General features: G+C 41.7%; 1 long non-coding RNA gene across 1 annotated transcript in view; it reads left to right on the forward strand.

Annotated features, from left to right (window-relative positions):
- Positions 1 to 577: 577 nt before the first annotated feature.
- The window catches only part of LOC116372097 (uncharacterized), a 64,642-nt gene continuing 50,588 nt past the window's right edge, over positions 578 to 14,631 (forward strand). The window contains exon 1 of the long non-coding RNA XR_004209118.1: positions 578 to 1,010. This is a non-coding gene — a long non-coding RNA (uncharacterized LOC116372097). The remainder of the gene's footprint in view (positions 1,011 to 14,631) is intronic.

Consider the following 14,631-nt stretch of genomic DNA (forward strand, 5'->3'; position numbering starts at 1 on the left):
GAAAGAGAGAGAGAGGGAGGGTAGAGAGTCAAAACAGAGGGAAAGAGAGAGAGAGGGAGGGGAGAGAGTCAGAACAGAGGGAAAGAGAGAGAGAGGGAGAGTAGAGAGTCAGAACAGAGGGAAAGAGAGAGAGGGAGGGGAGAGAGTCAGAACAGAGGGAAAGAGAGAGTCAGAACAGAGGGAAAGAGAGAGAGAGGGAGGGGAGAGAGTCAGAACAGATTGAAAGAGAGAGAGGGAGGGTAGAGAGTCAGAACAGAGGGAGGGTAGAGAGTCAGAACAGATTGAAAGAGAGAGAGGGAGGGTAATGAGTCATAACAGAGGGATGGTAGAGAGTATGAACAGATGGAAAGAGAGAGAGAGGGAGGGGAGAGAGTCAGAACAGAGGGAAAGAGAGAGAGAGAGGGAGGGGTAGAGAGTCAGAACAGAGGGAAAGAGAGAGAGAGGGAGGGGGAGAGAGTCAGAACAGAGGGAAAGAGAGAGAGAGGGAGAGTAGAGAGTCAGAACCGAGGGAAAGAGAGAGAGAGAGGGAGGGGAGAGAGTCAGAACAGAGGGAAAGAGAGAGAGAGGGAGGGTAGAGAGTCAGAACAGAGGGAGAGTAGAGTGTCAGAACAGAGGGAAAGAGAGAGAGGGAATGGAGAGACTCAGAACAGAGGGAAAGAGAGAGAGAGGGAGGGTAGATGTGTGGAATTTGCTTTATGTTTGGTAATTGGGGGCCTTTGAGCCCTGATGGGCTGGGTGACATCAGTGACTCTCTGAGAGATATGAGCTGCTGAGGAGAGCAAGAGAGAGAGAAAGGGAGAGATTAGTCAGCAGAAATGATTCAGGACGACGTTCGTCTGAGGAAGATAAAGGACACACAGACAGACAGACAGACAGACAGACACGAGGGCTAGGTAATCAGGTATTCCTCCCAAGGTGTGTATATTGATTTTAGTTCCCTTCTCATTAACTAGCTACTGACAGTGACCAGAGATGGCTAGATTGAGCTAGAGGGGTGTGTGTGTGTGTGCGTGCAAGCGTGTGTTTTTGTGAGAGGACTTTCGATAAGAATGACACACACAGCTCTGATTCCATTTTCTGCTTTGTGTTTCAATTAGGTCTCAGTGGAATAGTGACTCTCTGAGAGATACGAGTTGCTGTGTAAACTTTTGTTGTTGACCAAATACTTATTTTCCACCATAATTTGCAAATAAATAAATTAAAAATGTGATTTTCTGGATTTTTTTGCTCATTTTGTCTGTCATAGTTGAAGTGTACCTATGATGAAAATTACAGGCCTCTCTCATCTTTTTAAGTGGGAGAACTTGCACAATTGGTGGCTGACTAAATACTTTTTTGCCCCACTGTAGTTGGTCACGGATGTGTTAACACAATGTGTTGGGCCTCATTATGAATGGTTAAGGTTTGGGATAGAGTTTAAACAGAATGTATAGGGCCTCATTATGAATGGTTAAGGTTTGGGATAGAGTTATAACAGAATGTTTAGGGCCTCATTATGAATGGTTAAGGTTTGGGATAGAGTTTAAACATTAAGTTTAGTTATAACAGAATGAATAACGGCTTTTTTCCTGTGAAGGCGGACCAAAACACAGCGTGGTTGAAGTTCATGGTTCTTTAATAAGAGACACTTAACATGAACAAACTGCAAAACAATAAACGTGGCAAAACCGAAACAGCCCTAACTGGTGCAGTAAACACAAAGACAGGAAACAACCACCCACAAAACCCAACACAAAACAGGCTACCTAAATATGGTTCCCAATCAGAGACAATGACTAACACCTGCCTCTGATTGAGAACCACTGGGATCAACATCCTGGTCCAGAGTCATGGGGTTACCCCCCATACACCACCCTCTGTCTCTACCACTGGGATCAACCTCCTGGTCCAGAGTCATGGGACGTCCTCAGGACATGGATAGGTGTGTGTGTGTTTGTGTGTTTGTGTGTGTGTGTGTGTGTTTAGAAGGAAATACTATTAAGTTCCTGGGGGAGTAGACACCACCTCTACAGGAAGTGGAGGAGGAGGAGGGAGGAGACACCACCTCTACAGGAAGTGGAGGAGGAAGAGAGAGAACCGATACAGGGAGAGAAAAAGAACAGGAGGACATGGTAAGAAGAGGACAAGATGAGGGAGAGGAATGAAGTAGGAGAAGGATGGATGGATGGATGAAGGGAGAGGAAGATGAGGGAGAAGATGTAAACATATGTGGATGTAGAGGAAGAGGAGGAAGGAGAAGAAGAAGTAAACATATGTGGATGTAGAGGAGGAAGGAGAAGAAGAAGTAAACATATGTGGATGTAGAGGAAGAGGAGGAAGGAGAAGAAGAAGTAAACATATGTGGATGTAGAGGAAGAGGAGGAAGGAGAAGTAAACATATGTGGATGTAGAGGAAGAGGAGGAAGGAGAAGGAGAAGTAAACATATGTGGATGTAGAGGAAGAGGAGGAAGGAGAAGAAGTAGTAAACATATGTGGATGTAGAGGAAGAGGAGGAAGGAGAAAAAAGTTGATGCACAGTAGGTGGCAGTGTTGCTCTTTAAACAGAGGAGGAGGAGAGAAGAAGAGGGAGGAGAGAAGGTGCATTGACTCTGTACCGTAATACCCTGTATATAGCCTCCACATTGACTCTGTATATATCTGTATATATCTAATCGACCTGGCCGGGGTATCCTGGAAGGATATTGATCTCATCCCGTTGACTCTGTACCGTAACACCCTGTATCTACCAGTGGTAGCCTCCACTATGACTCTGTACCGTAACACCCTGTATATAGCCTGCACATTGACTCTGTACTAGTACCCCCTGTATATAGCCTCCACATTGTCTCTGTACCGGTACCCCCTGTATATAGCCTCCACACTGACTCTGTACCGGTACCCCCTGTATATTGCCTCCACATTGACTCTGTACCGTAACACCCTGTATATAGCCTGCACATTGACTCTGTACTGGTACCCCATGGATATAGCCTCCACATTGACTCTGTACCGGTACCACCTATATATAGCCTCCACATTGACTCTGTACTGGTACCCCCTGCATACAGCCTCCACATTGACTCTGTACCGGTACCCCCTGTATATAGCCTCCACTATGACTCTGTACCGTAACACCCTGTATATAGCCTGCACATTGACTCTGTACTGGTACCCCATGGATATAGCCTCCACATTGACTCTGTACCGGTACCCCCTATATATAGCCTCCACATTGACTCTGTACTGATACCCCCTGCATATAGCCTCCACATTGACTCTGTACCGGTACCCCATGGATATAGCCTCCACATTGACTCTGTACCGGTACCACCTATATATAGCCTCCACATTGACTCTGTACTGGTACCCCCTGCATACAGCCTCCACATTGACTCTGTACCGGTACCCCCTGTATATAGCCTCCACTATGACTCTGTACCGTAACACCCTGTATATAGCCTGCACATTGACTCTGTACTGGTACCCCATGGATATAGCCTCCACATTGACTCTGTACCGGTACCCCATGGATATAGCCTCCACATTGACTCTGTACCGGTACCACCTATATATAGCCTCCACATTGACTCTGTACTGGTACCCCCTGCATACAGCCTCCACATTGACTCTGTACCGGTACCCCCTGTATATAGCCTCCACTATGACTCTGTACCGTAACACCCTGTATATAGCCTGCACATTGACTCTGTACTGGTACCCCATGGATATAGCCTCCACATTGACTCTGTACCGGTACCCCCTATATATAGCCTCCACATTGACTCTGTACTGGTACCCCCTGCATATAGCCTCCACATTGACTCTGTACTGGTACCCCATGGATATAGCCTCCACATTGACTCTGTACTGGTACCCCATGGATATAGCCTCCACATTGACTCTGTACCGGTACCCCCTATATATAGCCTCCACATTGACTCTGTACTGGTACCCCCTGCATATAGCCTCCACATTGACTCTGTACTGGTACCCCATGGATATAGCCTCCACATTGACTCTGTACCGGTACCACATATATATAGCCTCCACATTGACTCTGTACTGGTACCCCCTGCATACAGCCTCCACATTGACTCTGTACCGGTACCCCCTGTATATAGCCTCCACTATGACTCTGTACCGTAACACCCTGTATATAGCCTGCACATTGACTCTGTACTGGTACCCCATGGATATAGCCTCCACATTGACTCTGTACCGGTACCCCCTATATATAGCCTCCACATTGACTCTGTACTGGTACCCCCTGCATATAGCCTCCACATTGACTCTGTACTGGTACCCCATGGATATAGCCTCCACATTGACTCTGTACCGGTACCACATATATATAGCCTCCACATTGACTCTGTACTGGTACCCCCTGCATACAGCCTCCACATTGACTCTGTACCGGTACCCCCTGTATATAGCCTCCACTATGACTCTGTACCGTAACACCCTGTATATAGCCTGCACATTGACTCTGTACTGGTACCCCATGGATATAGCCTCCACATTGACTCTGTACCGGTACCCCCTATATATAGCCTCCACATTGACTCTGTACCGGTACCCCATGTATATAGCCTCCACATTGACTCTGTACCGGTACCCCCTGTATATAGCCTCCACATTGACTCTGTACTGGTACCCCCTGCATATAGCCTCCACATTGACTCTGTACCGGTACCCGCTGTATATAGCCTCCACATTGACTCTGTACCGGTACCCCATGTATATAGCCTCCACATTGACTCTGTACCGGTACCCCCTGTATATAGCCTCCACATTGACTCTGTACCGGTACCCCCTGTATATAACCTCCACATTGACTCTGTACCGGTACCCCCTGTATATAGCCTCCACATTGACTCTGTACTGGTACCCCCTGTATATAGCCTCCACATTGACTCTGTACCGGTACCCCCTGTATATAGCCTCCACATTGACTCTGTACCGGTACCCCCTGTATATAGCCTGCACATTGACTCTGTACTGGTACACTCCTGTATATAGCCTCCACATTGACTCTGTACTGGTACCCCCTGTATATAGCCTGCACATTGACTCTGTACTGGTACACTCCTGTATATAGCCTCCACATTGACTCTGTACTGGTACACTCCTGTATATAGCCTCCACATTGACTCTGTACTGGTACACTCCTGTATATAGCCTCCACATTGACTCTGTACTGGTACACTCCTGTATATAGCCTCCACATTGACTCTGTACTGGTACACTCCTGTATATAGTCTCGCTATTGTTATTTTACTGCTGCTCTCTAATTACTTGTTACTTTTAATCTCTTAATCTTATCCATATTTTTTTTAAACTGCACTGTTGGTTAAGTGATGGTAAGTAAGCATTTCACTGTAAGGTCTACACCTGTTGTATTCAGCGCATGTGACTAATAACATTTGATTTGTAATTTATAGATTGGCAGGTAAGGGTGCTCTCGAGCGGCTACCATGTTGTGCTGATGACATGTTGTGTTGCTACCATTGTTCGGAATTTTATGAGTAATGACTAGTCAATATTTACATTTAAATAGAACTATAATTAATTAAACTCACGGGCCTCCCGGGTGGCGCAGTGGTCAGACTCTTGTAACCGGCCGCGACCGGGAGGTCGGTGGGGCGACGCACAATTGGCCTAGCGTCGTTAGGGAGGGCCGGTAGGGATGTCCTTGTCTCATCGCACACCAGCGACTACCGTGGCGGGCCGGGCGCAGTGTGCGCTAACCAAGGTTGCCAGGTGCACAGTGTTTCCTCCGACACATTGGTGCTTCTGGGTTGGATGCGTGCTGTGTTATTAAGAACCAGTGCGGCTTGGTTGGGTTGTGTATCGGAGGACGCATGACTTTCAACCTTCGTCTCTCCCGAGCCCGTACGGGAGTTGTAGCGATGAGACAAGATAGTAGCTACTAACACAATTGGATTCCATGAAATTGGGGAGAAAAAGGGGTAAAATTAAAAATAAATAAATAATAATAATTCAACTCTACCCTGTTTTACAATATCTGATTAATAATAATGTTAGTTCATAAGAAAGAGGTTATGTAGCAGGGATAAGGGGTAATTGGAAATGATAACCTTTGTGGAAGGAGGAATGTGTGTGGGTCTAAAGTAAGCAAAGAGGATCATTAACCTATGTTTGAACTGACTCAGCTATAACTCTGTGGTGATTACATAAGACAGCGAGACGGTCATTAACCTATGTTTGAACCGACTCAGCTATAACTCTGTGGTGATTACATAAGACAGCGAGAGCCTCTCCAGGTTTTCCGTATCTGGAACTGTCTGCTAAGTGGTAATAAACTATGGTGAGACTTCAGGAGTTAATCCAGGTATAGTGTGTCAGGTATGTGCGCTAGTGAGTTGGAATTAACTTTTGAACCTGCTTTGTCCTGGTCAAGAGGAGGAGATACATTTTATAACCTATGACATCATATTTGATATATATACTGTCGTACAGGTTCTATTGAGCAGCGCTCTCGAGAATAAATACTTTTGGCTAATTTTGGTAGACTGGTCTCTGTCTATTTTATGCAAATAACGATCTTAACAATTCTTAACAACAGACAGAGTGATTTTAATTGAATTGGTTAATGAACACATGTAGGAATTGTAAAATTCCTTTGACACATTCTCAGAACATACTGCACTTGTTTTATACTGTTTTAGATGGATCCTCTGTTCATCATCTTGTTTTATACTGTTTTAGATGGATCCTCTGTTTATCATCTTGTTTTATACTGTTTTAGATGGATCCTCTGTTTATCATCTTGTTTTATACTGTTTTAGATGGATCCTCTGTTTATCATCTTGTTTTATACTGTTTTAGATGGATCCTCTGTTTATCATCTTGTTTTATACTGTTTTAGATGGATCCTCTGTTTATCATCTTGTTTTATACTGTTTTAGATGGATCCTCTGTTTATCATCTTGTTTTATACTGTTTTAGATGGATCCTCTGTTTATCATCTTGTTTTATACTGTTTTAGATGGATCCTCTGTTTATCATCTTGTTTTATACTGTTTTAGATGGATCCTCTGTTTATCATCTTGTTTTATACTGTTTTAGATGGATCCTCTGTTTATCATCTTGTTTTATACTGTTTTAGATGGATCCTCTGTTTAAACATTTAAACTCTTAAATTTAAACAATTTAAACAATAACACCGTTAAAATACCAATGTGATCATTTGTTGTACGTCTTTTATGTTGAATAACAAATAGTACAATTATATATGGACATACGCTCCACATACACTGCTGATGTCGCAGAAAGGCCATAAAGATCATCAAGGACAACATCCACCCGAGCCACTGCCTGTTCACCCCACTATCATCCAGAAGGCGAGGTCAGTACAGGTGCATCATCACCACCCGAGCCACTGCCTGTTCACCCTGCTATCATCTAGAAGGCGAAGTCAGTACAGGTGCATCAAAGCAGGGACCGAGAGACTGAAAAACAGCTTCTATCTTAAGGCAATCAGACGGTTTATCAGCCACCACTAACATTGAGTGGCTGCTGCCAACATACTGACTCAACTCCAGCCACTTTAATGATGGAAATTGATGGGAAAAAATGCATCACTAGCCACTTTACAATGCCACTTAATATAATGTTTACATACCCTACATTACTCATCTCATATGTATATACTGTACTCGATACCATCTACTGCATCTTGCCTATGCCATTCTGCACCATCACTCATTCATGTATGTTTATGTACATATTCTTTATCCCTTTACACCTGTGTATATAAGGTCATTGTTGTGAAATCGTTAGGTTAGATTACTCGTTGGTTATTACTGCATTGTCGGAACTAGAAGCACAAGCATTTCGCTAAACTCGCATTAACATCTGCTAACCATGTGTATGTGACAAATAAAATGTGATTTTAGTTTATTTAGTTGTACAAGTATACAAGAAGATATTGTATTTTTCATAATAAAACATAATTGAAACAAGAAAAGGCTGTTAATTGTGAAAACAATTTCATTTTTGATTTTGCATTGCCTTCTCCCAGTTGCAGGTTGATGTTTGTCATGAATCTTGACCTGGAGGCAGAACTGCGTGATTTACTCCAGATATTAAAAACCTGTTGATGCTAGGGGGCAGCATTTTCACATTTGGATGAAAGGCGTGCCCAGAGTGAACTGCCTCCAACTCAGTCCCAGATGGGAATATATGCATCATATTATTGCTGGTGGATAGAAAACACTCTGAAGTTTCTAAAACCGTTTGAAATATGTCTGTGAGTATAACAGAACTCATATGGCAGACAAAAACCTGAGAAGAAATCCAAACAGGAAGTGAGAACTCAATTTAGAAAACAGTGCCATTGGATGTCCACCTTAGATATGGATGAGCATGCACTCCCTAGGGCTTCCACAAGATGTCACCGTCTTTAGATTCTGGTTGTATGATTCTACTATAAAGGTGGGGCTTATAATAGCTCTTTGAGTGGGTGGTCTGGCAGAAAGCCTCGGTCTCATTGCGCGCGGTCACGAGAGAGTGTCCTCCCGTTCCTATGATTTTCTTCAGACAATGAAATTCTCTGGTAGGAACCTCATTAAAAATGTCTAAAGAATATTTTTTCAGCTGAATGGGAGGGGGTGTTCCCTTTAGGGAACTCCTTTTGCCCCCTAGCCCCAGCTCCAAAGTAAAAATTGGCTGTAGGATTAAAATCAGATTGTATTACTTTGTGCCTGTGCCAGCTAGTGGCCACTTTGCTGAACTGCCTCCAGGGCAAGATTCATGACAATAAATGCCAACCTGCCTCCCAGTCATCCCCTCCTTATCTTTACAAGGCTGCAGAACATGCAAGCTAGTGATGTAGGGGTTCTCTCATAACCCTCAGTCCCCAGGTGGGTAGATGGCAGGTTGAATAAAGAGAAGCTAGTGATGTGGGGGTTCTCTCATAACCCTCAGTCCCCAGGTGGGTAGATGGCAGGTTGAATAAAGAGAAGCTAGTGATGTGGGGGTTCTCTCATAACCCTCAGTCCCCAGGTGGGTAGATGGCAGGTTGAATATAGAGAAGCTGGTAATGTGGGGTTTTTCTCATAACCCTCAGTCCCGAGGTGGGTAGATGGCAGGTTGAATATAGAGAAGCTGGTAATGTGGGGGTTTTCTCATAACCCTCAGTCCCCAGGTGGGTAGATGGCAGGTTGTTAAGGGAGGTTTTTGAATCAATAATGACTAATTATGTATACATTTCAATCAGGACTGACTAATCAGAATACTATTATGTTACTGTATATGTGCTAATCAGAATACTATTATGTTACTGTGTATGTACTAATCAGAATACTATTATGTTACTGTATATGTACTAATCAGAATACTATTATGTTACTGTATATGTACTAATCAGAATACTATTATGTTACTGTATATGTACTAATCAGAATACTATTATGTTACTGTATATGTACTAATCAGAATACTATTATGTTACTGTATATGTACTAATCAGAATACTATTATGTTACTGTATATGTACTAATCAGAATACTATTATGTTACTGTATATGTATGAATATTCTTTTTAATCCTAGTACTGAATATAATGTGTGTAAATATAATCAAGAATTAGAAGAATGACTGTCTGTACCATGGTAGAAATGAATGAACTCATAGCCAGACTGGCTAGAAGGCTTATCTACACAAGCTGGCCTTGGCTCGGTCATATATTATCTTAATAGGGGGAGACGATGTGAGAACCATACAGCCATTGTACTGGAGCGGAGATGACACGGGCTAGTACTAAAACTAATGGCATCATTTTCAGTTTATAACCTGTGGTAAAATGTGTAATGGGCAGTACTCTCGTGAATAAACGCTGCTGATTGACTTTAAGACTGGGCTCTGTCCGTTTTATACAAATAGGAGTCATACAAATTCTTAGGAATTGACAGAGTGTTTAATAATTAATTTTAATTGGGTATTAAAACAGAGGAATTTAATTCCTGCAACAGTTGGTCCTTCGAGCCGGATCTAAAATACCCCTCTCTGCCATCTGAAGGTCGTACGCCCAAAAATTGTGCACGAGCGGGCTGTGTCCCGTTATTTAAGACCTGGCCTCTGAATTGAGGGTGAAAAGACCAGGCCGGTGTACACCGACAGGGACGGTGACTAGATCCAACGAACAATGCTTTTCCCAGTCGGCGGCAAGGTCAGTAGCCTATATTCTCGATTCTGGGGGGATTTGAGTTCTTTGATTGATGTTCTACATTTTTTTGAATTCATCAATAATGGGAGCTTTGCTATTCCCACAGGGCTTTGAAGCCAGAGGGGTTATTAATCAATGATTAAACAAATAAATAGGGTTAGTGGAGAAAAGAGAGATAAACAACAGGCAGAGGGGCTGAATACAGCTAGGATATGGTTAGCCGAGGCCAGGAAGGGAGCTGAGAAAAAAGGGAATGGAAGGGAGGTGTCCAAAATCTGACTCAGACAAAGACCCTGAATAGAAGCTGATACTACTAAAATCAGGAAGGGTTTAAATTAGGATTATTTCCTGGGAATTCCCGGTGCCGGAGTTTGCGACTACAGACAATTATAATAATATAATTATTGGCGGGGAAACTCAATCATTTCAATAGCGGGACACTAAGGTACGTACTTCAGCTTTGAAACCGATAGACTAAAATTGATTTTAGATTGTAATTCATCTATTTGTATGTTCTGCCAGAAAAAATATGGTCGCTAGTGTTTGTATAAGATATGAACTGAACATTTAATATGTTGTTTAGGTTGAATTGAAAGAAGAATTCATTCAAAATAATGGCGAGACAAATTCGATGTTATACGCTATTTTGCCCAAAATGATCTGCTAGAATAATGTATTGAGATGGGAGTCATATTTAAATAAATGTATCATAGAAGAGAAAGTCACCTAAAGTTAAATGTAGGGAATAACGGAGAGATACGATACAGTCTTGTGCCACCAGGATGATATATTTTTTTATGAATCGACTGACATTTAGCACAGAACATGGTACGTTTAAATGTTAGGGTATAGAAAGTTGAGAAGTTTGGTTGGTTTTACTTTGTCGATAGAATTTAAAGCAGAACTCAATCTGAATAGGGAATATGTATTTTACAGAGGCAGGCTGATTTGAAGGTAAAACTGCGTCATTTTACGTTCCTCAAATAATGACAGAGAAAATGGGTTGTGGCATTTAGAGGGAAAATGCAACAGAATTGCTAGGTGTTTCATTGGCCTATATTTGGCTATAAGATAGGAAGGTCAGAATAGTTGAATCGTAAAAAGTTGTGGTTATTTCCCGAGTATTGATTTTTGGTTAGGTAACGCCAGTGAAATCGAACAAGAAGTTAACGTGTTCTAAACATGATCTGTTTTCATTAAGGGGAACAAGTAAATGTCTACAATAGGGTATGGCTGGCTAGGAATGTCTTATCTTAAAGGGACAGTGCACGTTTATCACAGTGGTTTGAGTGTAATGGCAGTGTATAAAATATAATACGGATGAGTGAGGCTAATGGCAGGGTATAAAATATTTTATATGTTACGGATACAGGGTATAAAATATTTTGGGGCGACAATTTGGAGATAGACTGAATGAGTTACATGAAACATCGAGGAAATTTAAAATGTATGGTTTGAGGGCATTATCATAATTATTAGGTTTTGTTGTTGTAGTAAACGTTTGGGTTAAGGGGATTTCCCTGTTCCCAGGGATAAGATATCTTAAAGGGGTACACTCACATATGGAATATTATTTATTTTCTGAGTTTGAATTAGACAAGTGAATGAAAATGGTTAAAGATAAAGGGTTCTTTAATACGTCTAATATGGTGATGAACATGAATGTAAAGGGGTGGTGTGACCTTTGACCTTATCATGGCTCTCTCTTGGGGTCTGATCAGCCTCAGGGGAGAGCCATTTATATAATGAATTTGTGGTCATTTGGGTTACTAGTTTTAAGGTAAATTAATTATAATGGAGTTATAGTTTTGGGTTAGAATTTTAGTTTGAACTGCAGATGAGAAAGTGGTTCAGGATATTTTACAATATTAGCTGTGAAGTTTTTGAATTGGCTATTATTGATTTGTTATTACAACAGAAAAAAAATCCTATTTATCATTGAGAATAAATAGGGGGAGATGAGATTCATTGAGGTTTGGATAGGATATATATTAAGCCAATAGGGCAGGAAATTACATAGAAAAATAAGTTTCAGTTCTTAGGGGTGGTTAATTACGGTAGATAAGGTATCTCAAACTATGAAACATATATTAAATTATTGATGTGACTGATTTTTAAGGTTAACCCATGTTCTTTTTAGAAAAAATACAGTGGATTCCCGAAGGAGAGATTCCATTAACACAGTAAAGAGATAGAATATGTTTAGCATTCGTTTTGGCTTTAATTAAACATTTAGAATATGTTTATTTAAATAGTATTAAAGTTTGACAGGGATTTATGACATCTGTGGAGATTCAGGATTAGGGATAGGATCGAGAACCTTAATTAACCTATATAAGGACTTTAGACATTGACACCATAGACATGTTTTTTCAAATAAAAAAATCCATTAATTTTAGATAAAGCCAAACAGGTGAGACATTTAGTTAAGAGGTATCTGTGTTCATTTCCTCTCTGCTCTGTAACAACTATGTTGCTTCCAAATTTTAAAAGTAGATAAGACACTTGACAGAGAATTGGTACAGGATAAATATGAATGGATGCCAAAGGGAGAATTGGACAGACATGATAATGTCAGAACATAAGGATAATTTACTAATCTTACCTAACTCATTATTTAGGGTAGATACGGTTGTTACCTGGGCAGAGCCAGGTATCAAAAGGGGGATGGGGAAGTTAGTGGTCTAGGATAGGACACTTAGTGGCCTATTGGATAATAAACTAATAATAAAACAATTGCTAACAAATAGGCATAGAAGTTAAAGATATAATCAGATAAAACATATGAGAAACTGTTTGTTAACCAAGCCTGTATGTCCAGGATTTTATGCATTACAGGTGAACTACAGGTGAAGTCACTCAATACAGTCCCTGAGGCTTGTTGGGGGGACCATACCAAGGACTCCTGGTGACAGCTAGCTGAAAGAGCTACCCGGATTCATATCACACGGTGGGAGGGTAAGACACTCTGACACTGTCGAACAATAACAGTGTTTGAGAGGAGAACTGTAATTAACAGAATCTCTCGAATGAAGATCTCCTTTCTGTCATTTCATCCCAGGCAGAGGAAGTATTGTATAAAGGTACGAATTAACATTAAAACGGTAAAGACCCAGGATCTCGGGTTATGGTATGTAGGCTTCAACCAGTTTTCAACTGATACTATGGTACCGTTCCAGGTGGCAGAGGTTAGAGTTGATAAGGAGAATCTGGTCGGCCGGAGTTCAACCAATCTCTCTAACACAACGGATATTCCTAGTGTAATCATCCAGGGTAAAGGACCAGTACGAATAGTTCAGACCAAAGACCTTAAAGAAGTTATAGAGGTGGAGACTGGGTTTGGGGATTCCAATTTATGGTTGGAATGGATTCAATATACGGCCAGATCAGTAGCTAAAGAAGAATGTTATGCCTGTGCAAATGCAAAACCCCAGTTGACAACAATCCCTTTTCCACTTAATGGAATTAATTCCCCTAAGGGAATGGCCTGTATGGTAAAGCTGTTCATGAAAGCAGGAATGCCAGAAAATGACAGTTGTATTGATTTGCACTATTTATATCCCCAGGTTCCCCTTAAATCAAGACCTCCTCCCTTTACAGTGACCAGAGGAGAATATTACTGTTTGGCCCGGTACAGTACACATGGGAAATATGTGGGGGAAGTTAGTACCTGCAATAAGACAGAGAATATTACCACTAACAAGACCATGTCTGATTTGACAGGCTGGTTGAACTCTGGGGATTTCAATAAGGTAAAGTTTGCCAGGGCTGACATCTGGTGGTTGTGTGGGGGAATGACGTTATGGCCAGTATTACCGGCAGATTGGACAGGATTATGTACCCTTGTACATTTGGGAATGCCTTTCACACTCATTCAACATCAAGACATGAAGTTAGCCAAACGGGAGAAAAGAGGTACTCCATCTGGGTCTTTTTTGATGACAGAGTATATATTGATAACATTGGGGTTCCACGAGGGGTGCCAGATGAGTTCAAAGCAAGAAATCAGATCCTAGCAGGATTAGAGTCAAGCATTTTCTGGTGGTCTACTCTCAAGAAGAACGTGGACTGGATTAATTATATTTATTATAATCAACAGCGCTTTATCAAATATACCAGAGATGCTATTAAAGGTTTGGCAGAACAGACTGAAGCAACCAGCCTGATGGCTTGGCAGAATAGAATTGCATTAGATATGTTAATGGCTGAAAAGGGAGAAGTATGCGTGATTATCAGGACCATGTGTTGTACTTACATCCCAAATAACACAGTTCCGGACGAATCATTGACCGATGCCTCAGCTGGTTTGACCACCCTGGCTCACGGTTTGGCAGAAAACTCTGGGGTGGATACTTATCTGACTACTTGGTTTGATAGTATGTTTGGAAAAAGGAAACATGTTCTGATCACTGTATTATGGGCTACATTCATCTGTGTGACTGTTTTAGTTTTATGTGGCTGT

Source organism: Oncorhynchus kisutch, unplaced genomic scaffold (genome assembly GCF_002021735.2).
Source record: "Oncorhynchus kisutch isolate 150728-3 unplaced genomic scaffold, Okis_V2 scaffold3909, whole genome shotgun sequence".
In the NCBI taxonomy this organism is placed as follows: Eukaryota; Metazoa; Chordata; class Actinopteri; order Salmoniformes; family Salmonidae; genus Oncorhynchus; species Oncorhynchus kisutch.